Below are 6764 nucleotides of genomic sequence, written 5' to 3' on the forward strand. Positions count from 1 at the left end.
CCCTTGGAAGGGAGTCATCTATTCTTTCTTCATAGTCTGTTCTTAGTCTATAAGTTCTACTGAAATCTATTCACCATGGGTGACTCTGCTGGTGTTGGAAATAACTAGTGGCATAGCTTCGAGCATCACAACAACACAGAAGCCACCACAGTAAGACAAACTGCCAGAGAAGTGGGTGGCATTTCCTCTCAGGGGCTACTAAGGTCTTGCTGAAGCTTGATAGTATACTGGCCAGATGCCTAGGCTTAACACCTATAGGTATATTCACAAGAACTTAGGTTACTCATTCCACCTTAGATGGGCTTGTCCCAGATGCAGCACACTTGGTATTCAGGGGTTATGATTCTAACGCAGGTGCTTCCTCTTGGTTCCTGGCTATGAGATGCCTTGCCAGCAGTTAGAACTGCAAGTCATTAGTATACGGACGTCATTACTGAAGCCTACCAAATAGCTCTTCCAGGAATAAAAGGACAAAGACAGGATTCTGGTAAGCAATTCATTATTTAACGAAAGAGCAAAATAAAAGAAGTCAATAAAGAAGATTGAGGAAGCAGATAATCTTGATATTAAAGAGAAATCAATTAAGATAAAAATGGCATTCCAACAGATGCTAGAGAGTGTCAAACACTAATCTTACGGGAATTGACTTCTGTTTTTAATACAAAGGAAACTCTTCATCTTTCTGCTTGCTTTCTCTCCCAGACAATTAAAACTTGCTTGGTGAAGCCACGCAAGTTACGCATTTATGAGAGGGGCCAGTGTTCTCAAATCTGAGAAGAGTAAGATCCCTGTGTCCTATGTGGGCTGGCTAGAGTGGGGTGTCGAGGCTGAAGGGAGGTGAGGTGGGCTGCACTGGGGAGCACGTGTGGTTAGAGTCCACAAGGCGGGAGGCGAGGAGGCATCTAGGCAGAAAAAGGCGCAGCTGTAGCGAGATGAGATTGGCTACAGGCTAATCATTGATCAACCAAGTTGTGTCCTCCTTTGTCTGAGGTTTCACTTTCCTCCGTTCCAGATACCCGAGGTCAGCGTAGGTACAATTGTGTGTTTCTGAGAAACTTGATGAAAACTCACATAGTCAAAAAGTTCGTGTCTTCTTCCTTCACTGGGCCCCAGCCTAGAAAACAGTGGAGTGAGAAACTGTGCTTCCCCTGTTAGCATCCAATGGGTTAATTGCCCTCAGCGGCACCCTTGATACTTGTCAGATGTATGTATCATAAAAAACATAGTATATGAAGTATCCACAGAATTTCCTTCTGTCCATGGTTTCAGGCATCTATTGGGGGGGTCTTGGAACATCTGCCCTATAAATCAAGGCGCCCTATGCAGAAGGTAAATGTGGATCCCTGGTGGCATTGTGGTTATGTGTTGGGCTGCCAAGCACATGGTCAGCAGTTCAAAATCATCAGCTGCTCTTGGGAGAAGGGTGAGCTTATCTATGTCCGTCTGAAACTGTGGACAGAAGGAGTTCTATATTATAGCATAGCAGATATTCATTTCATCCGTGGTATCAAAATATATCAAAATAGGCATTGTCAGTAATAGGAATAATGAAAAGATGCCCACTTGATAGGATATAGTTAAAAGGAGATGCAGGGTCACTTTTTCGATATTACTGTCAAAGACACATAATCTGAATCCGATAACAACACATAATGTGAATCAGATAAATTCAAATTGAGGGATATTCAACAAGAATATTAAATGTAATCTTTCCACAAAAGACTATAAAAGACATTAGAAACTAAAGACATGCTATTCAGTACACTATCCTTTTTCTATACCAACCATTGTCTTTCTGCTATTAAAAATGAAAACAAAAACATGCTTTCAACAATCTGGCAGCTTGATCGGAGTCTGAGGAATGCATGGTGGCAATGTACCCATGTGAATTTCCTGAGCATGGTGGCAATAGATGACTATGCTGAAGAACATGCCTGTTCATGGGAACATCTTGTACATGGTAAAGTATTTGAGTGTGATGGGACATCAGATTAACAAGTGATACAGAATGAAAAATGTCTTTGAATTTTCATATTTCTAATGTCTTTGAATTTTCATATTTCTATAACTGTGAGACTTTCAAACTCTTAACAACTTATCTTAATTTCTTTTTTGGGTAATTTAAATAATTTGATGTGCATGATGAAGTGAAATTTCTTAGTATGGCTCTTCAATCCATTTTCTCTTTTGTGGTGTCTTGTACATTCTAGCCATTATGCCTGTGGCTATACCTCCATTTGGGAGGGAGGTCTCTGTTATACTCATCGGCAGGGATGTGCTCTGAGTGTCCATCTTTCTGAAGGGCAAAGCAAGTCATAGCCCTCTGTTTCCTTGGAATGTGGTCTGCTAAAAGATAACATCTCCACCTCAGTCAGTCATTCCCCTGTGTGTAAGAGAGCGATCCCAGAAGCAGGTAGAGAGAGAATTCCTAGACCGAACCATTAATGAAAAAGGGCCACTACTGGAGCACATGGTAAATCCCAACCAAAATGGGTGAGGCCACAGAGACCATGCTACCCAAAGAACAGACACCCAGGCAACGAGACCAGGAGGCAGAACATAGAAGCAACACAAAGACTGTGAGACTGTGAGGCAAGCAGCAGGCATGCTTCCTGCTTCACGGACACAGAGGCCACGGGACCACTGAGCTCAGAAGCTGAGTACTAATCCAGCTTAAAAGTGTAGTTAAAAACAACATGAAGAGATAATTCACCAAAAATGATGTTCAAATGGCTAACAAACACATGAAAAAATGCTCACAATCACTAGCCATGCAGATATTGTAAACCCAAACAATGATGAAATCACTAATGATCAATGTATTCAATTTTTTAATGTTACTTTTGATATTTATTTTGCTGATAATACAACAATATGAACAGTAATTAAAATGGCAGGAACAGACTGCCTAGAAAAGTGAACGCTAGGCAGCTAAATGAAAGAAGTATTTTTTTAAAGGCAAAGGACATAAGCCAATAAAACTAAAGAGCATAGCATCTTGCTAAAGACATCGTGACCGATATTTAATAAATTTATGAAAAAAGGCATCATGACCTTTAGGAGGGGGTGGACAGATGAAGTATCTAGTGACCCAGAGAATATTAAAAATATAATGTCCCTTTTTCATACAGAGTTTGTTTTTCCTAAGCCTTTCTTCCTTAAAATTTACATCACTTAGGGCGCTTTCTTCTCACTTTGTTCCACGATGGGCTGTGATCCACCCGGTCTGGAATCTGAACACCATGTTCTCTATGGGAGTCAGAGCTGGCTTTCTATTGCCATGAAGTGTTACAGTCTTGGAAAACCCCAGGGCCAGTTCTGCCTCTCCTAGATGGTCGCCAAGAGTCAGAATTAACTTCAAGGCAGTGAGGTTTGAGCGTTACACCGTCTAGCCCTGACTACGTGGAGCGTTGGTATCCAGGACAGACAACTTCCTAAGAAATCTTGGAAGTTTGGTATGCAGCCACCGTTAGTTAAAGTGCTTGAGATGAGTAGTCAAGAGAAAGCCCACTCTTAAGTTTTGCCCGTAACTGACTGAGCCAAGGTATGATTCCGTGCCATGGAGTCAATGCTGACTGATAGCGACCCCCTGTGGGTTTCCCAGACTGGAACTATAGGAGAGTAGAAAGCCCAGTCTTCCTGCCGAGGAGGTGGTTTCAAATTGCGGACCACACAGATTGCAGCCCCCTACATCACCAGGGCTTCCCAAGGCAGGGTATAGGGAGGAAATGAGAAAATTCAGGAGAATGACCCACGACAGGATTGAACTTTGTTCCATCGTTCCTGAGGTAGCCTCTATTCCGTGCTGGTTCAGCCGCTGCTGAAACTACATGTTGGCCTGGAGTCCTACAGGTAGCATGACGGCAGCCCAAGCAAGAGGGCCAGGGGAGGTCGATCCCTCCCTGCAAATCCATCATCGCTACTTGAAAACGACCCCCAGGAAAGACCCTGCCCTTCACGGATGAACGCAGTCCTCCGTGGGAAAGGGCACTGGCAGGGAAACAAAGCGAACCCACATCTTTCCAAGGTTTGCCCAGGGTAACCGGTAACTTATCACCAAGAAGAATGAAAAACAAAACCGGAAAATCTTAGGTTTATGTTTTAATGATGATTTTCTTGACATAATAAACAAAATACGTGATTTAAAACTACATAAAAGAAACAGAAATTTAAAGTATTTTATTTAAAAATTGTTTATAGATCAATACTTGTATTTTATTATATCAGTAATAATCTAATAGTCCAATTAGTTACAAGCAAAATCTATGTTTGTAAAAAGAAGTAATAATGTATTTACCCTAATAACTTCTGTCAGATGCACTCTTTTACTAAAATACCGAGGTAAGAAAAAACTGGGGCATTAAATTAGCTCTACTAATTTCTGAATGCCCATGTGATTCTCTTAATGAGTAGACTCACTATTGCTGCGCTATACCTATCCACTGTTGAAGTTAATATATTATATTGTTCCTAGCTTAATGAACTCCAGGGTGTTTCCATAGCTAGGACCAGTTACCACTACTGTAGCAGAGAAAAGACCAGACATTTTTTTTTTTGAGTTTATATATATATTTTTTTTAAATCAGGAAGTTCAATTTTTATTTGGTGGGTACAAGTGAGGCAGCACAGGCCTACCAAGGCCTTCATGAATGCAGGGCCCACCACTTGCCCGAGGGGCCACGGTGAGGGATGTATTTGACTCCACAGCCATCCGGGATGAGGTGCTTCTCAGCCACCATGTCCTCAAACTCATCGGCATTAAACTTGGTGTGGCCCCACTTCTTGGAGATGTGGATCTTCTGGTGCCCAGGGAACTTGAACTTGGCCCTGCGTAAGGCCTCAATCACATGCTCCTTGTTTTGAAGCTTGGTGCGGATAGACATGATAACCTGGCCAACGTGGAGTCTAGCCACCGTTCCTTGAGGTTTCCCAAAAGCACCTCACATCCCTGTTTGGAGCCTAGTTTAGGGAGAGCAGAAATTAGCCAGGCCAGAGGCATTGAAAAGGAGCAAAAGGTTGTCTTCAAGGTCCCTTAGGGCAGCCTATACATACCAATAGGCTGCATACACTACTGAGGAGGCTTGCTGTTTGCAGCCATGGCACACCGGCCCCCACGAGGAGGAGGACAGTTGGCTTCATTGGCTGCAGCAAGACCAGACATTTCTAAACATTCTACTGTCAGGCATGTATTTTCATAATTCTTAAAATGATAGCAAATGTTGTTTGGCTATGAAGAACCACATGCCTTTCAGTTTTATGGACTATAGAGCAGTTGCTTTTTCCTAAGCATGTTATAGATAGCATCAAGAATTTATTTATTTTAGTATACAAGATATACAATATTTTAGTCAAATTAAATTGATGAAATATAGTACTATATCACTCCGAACAAACACCATGAAAATGATAACAGTGATGATAAATCAGATAGCAAATACCACATTTTAAGTCTATTTTTAATTTTAATAACAGACTTATGCATTACTTATCATTGTCTTCAATAATAGTTGAGGAATGTGAAGTTCAGGAAGATTAAACAATTTATCAAAATATTAGTAAGTGGTAAGGCTGAGTTCATATATTTTGTTAATTCTCAATAAGCTCACTTTTCATTAAATTTATTTCTCCCTAAAATCACCAGAGACTATTATTTTTCTAAGATATAAAGATAAGCATCTGTCTTAACTCTGTGTTAAGACAGATGAGCCACCTGAGCAATTATTTGAACAGTACATAATATTGCTGTGAAGATAAACCAGCCTTGTCTAAAGAATTGTCAAGTAGTATTTGTAGAGTAATATAAATTTTCAATAAACTATCTTTCATTTAGTAATGAAAACTTTATGTTTATAAGGGAAACAAATTCTGTAAACTTATATAACCATATCCTCCTTTTTAAAATGAAATCAGATCATTAGGAGATTTAACATTATCATTTAACATAATCTTAAAAATTACATTACACATTACAGCTTAATACACATATTAGTGTATCATTAGAGAAATAATTTGATGGTGCTCTACATATTTTGTTAAAATATAATGTTTTAATTAAACCTTTTCCTACTGTTTTTCAGGTAATAATTTCTGGTTACACTAAGGACAGCATTTGATTTTACTAATATATCCATTAAAATGGAGCCTTGGTTGTGTAATGATTACATGTTGGGCCACTTAACCCCAAAGTCAGCAGTTCAAAATCACCAGTTGCTGTGCGGGAGAAAGATGAGGCTGTTCGCTCCCATAAAGAGTGACCCTCTCAGAAACTCATAGGACAGTTCCGCCCTGTCTTATGGGGTCGCTATGAGTCAGCAGTGACTTGATGGCAGTGAGTTGAGTTTGTGATCCATTAAAATACTGTTTTATTAATTAAATCATTTGCCTCCTTGCAATGTTGACTGCAGACATTTGAACACTTTTACTAGCTATCTCAAGAAGTACAGTCCTGCATCTTTCCATAAACAATATGGCCACATACAAAACTCACGGCATTGTGCACTTACAAATGTGTCCCAAGAGGGTGGGGGTGGGTTGCTTGGTTGGCAAAACAATTTAGCACATACGTTATTTGCATAAAAATATTAATCATCCTTTGTCCAAATAATTAAAACCCTATTGTTGTGGAGTAAAACTGATATTTAACAAGTTGAGAGAAAAAATTTAAATTTATTCATGATTTCCTTGGAAGTCTTTTTCTTAGGTCCTTAAATAGAAGACAAATTATCTGGAGCAAATAAAAGCAGCCCCTCAGAACACACGGTGAC

General features: G+C 40.0%; 1 non-coding gene across 1 annotated transcript; it reads right to left on the bottom strand.

Annotated features, from left to right (window-relative positions):
- Positions 1 to 5014: 5014 nt before the first annotated feature.
- LOC115871079 lies at positions 5015 to 5148 on the bottom strand. The gene has a single exon (XR_004047068.1). It is a non-coding gene; the product is annotated as a small nucleolar RNA SNORA70 (small nucleolar RNA).
- Positions 5149 to 6764: the final 1616 nt, after the last annotated feature.

Source organism: Echinops telfairi, unplaced genomic scaffold, assembly GCF_000313985.2.
Source record: "Echinops telfairi isolate 266 unplaced genomic scaffold, ASM31398v2 ScPeMD7_3533;HRSCAF=4204_0, whole genome shotgun sequence".
NCBI lineage: Eukaryota > Metazoa > Chordata > Mammalia > Afrosoricida > Tenrecidae > Echinops > Echinops telfairi.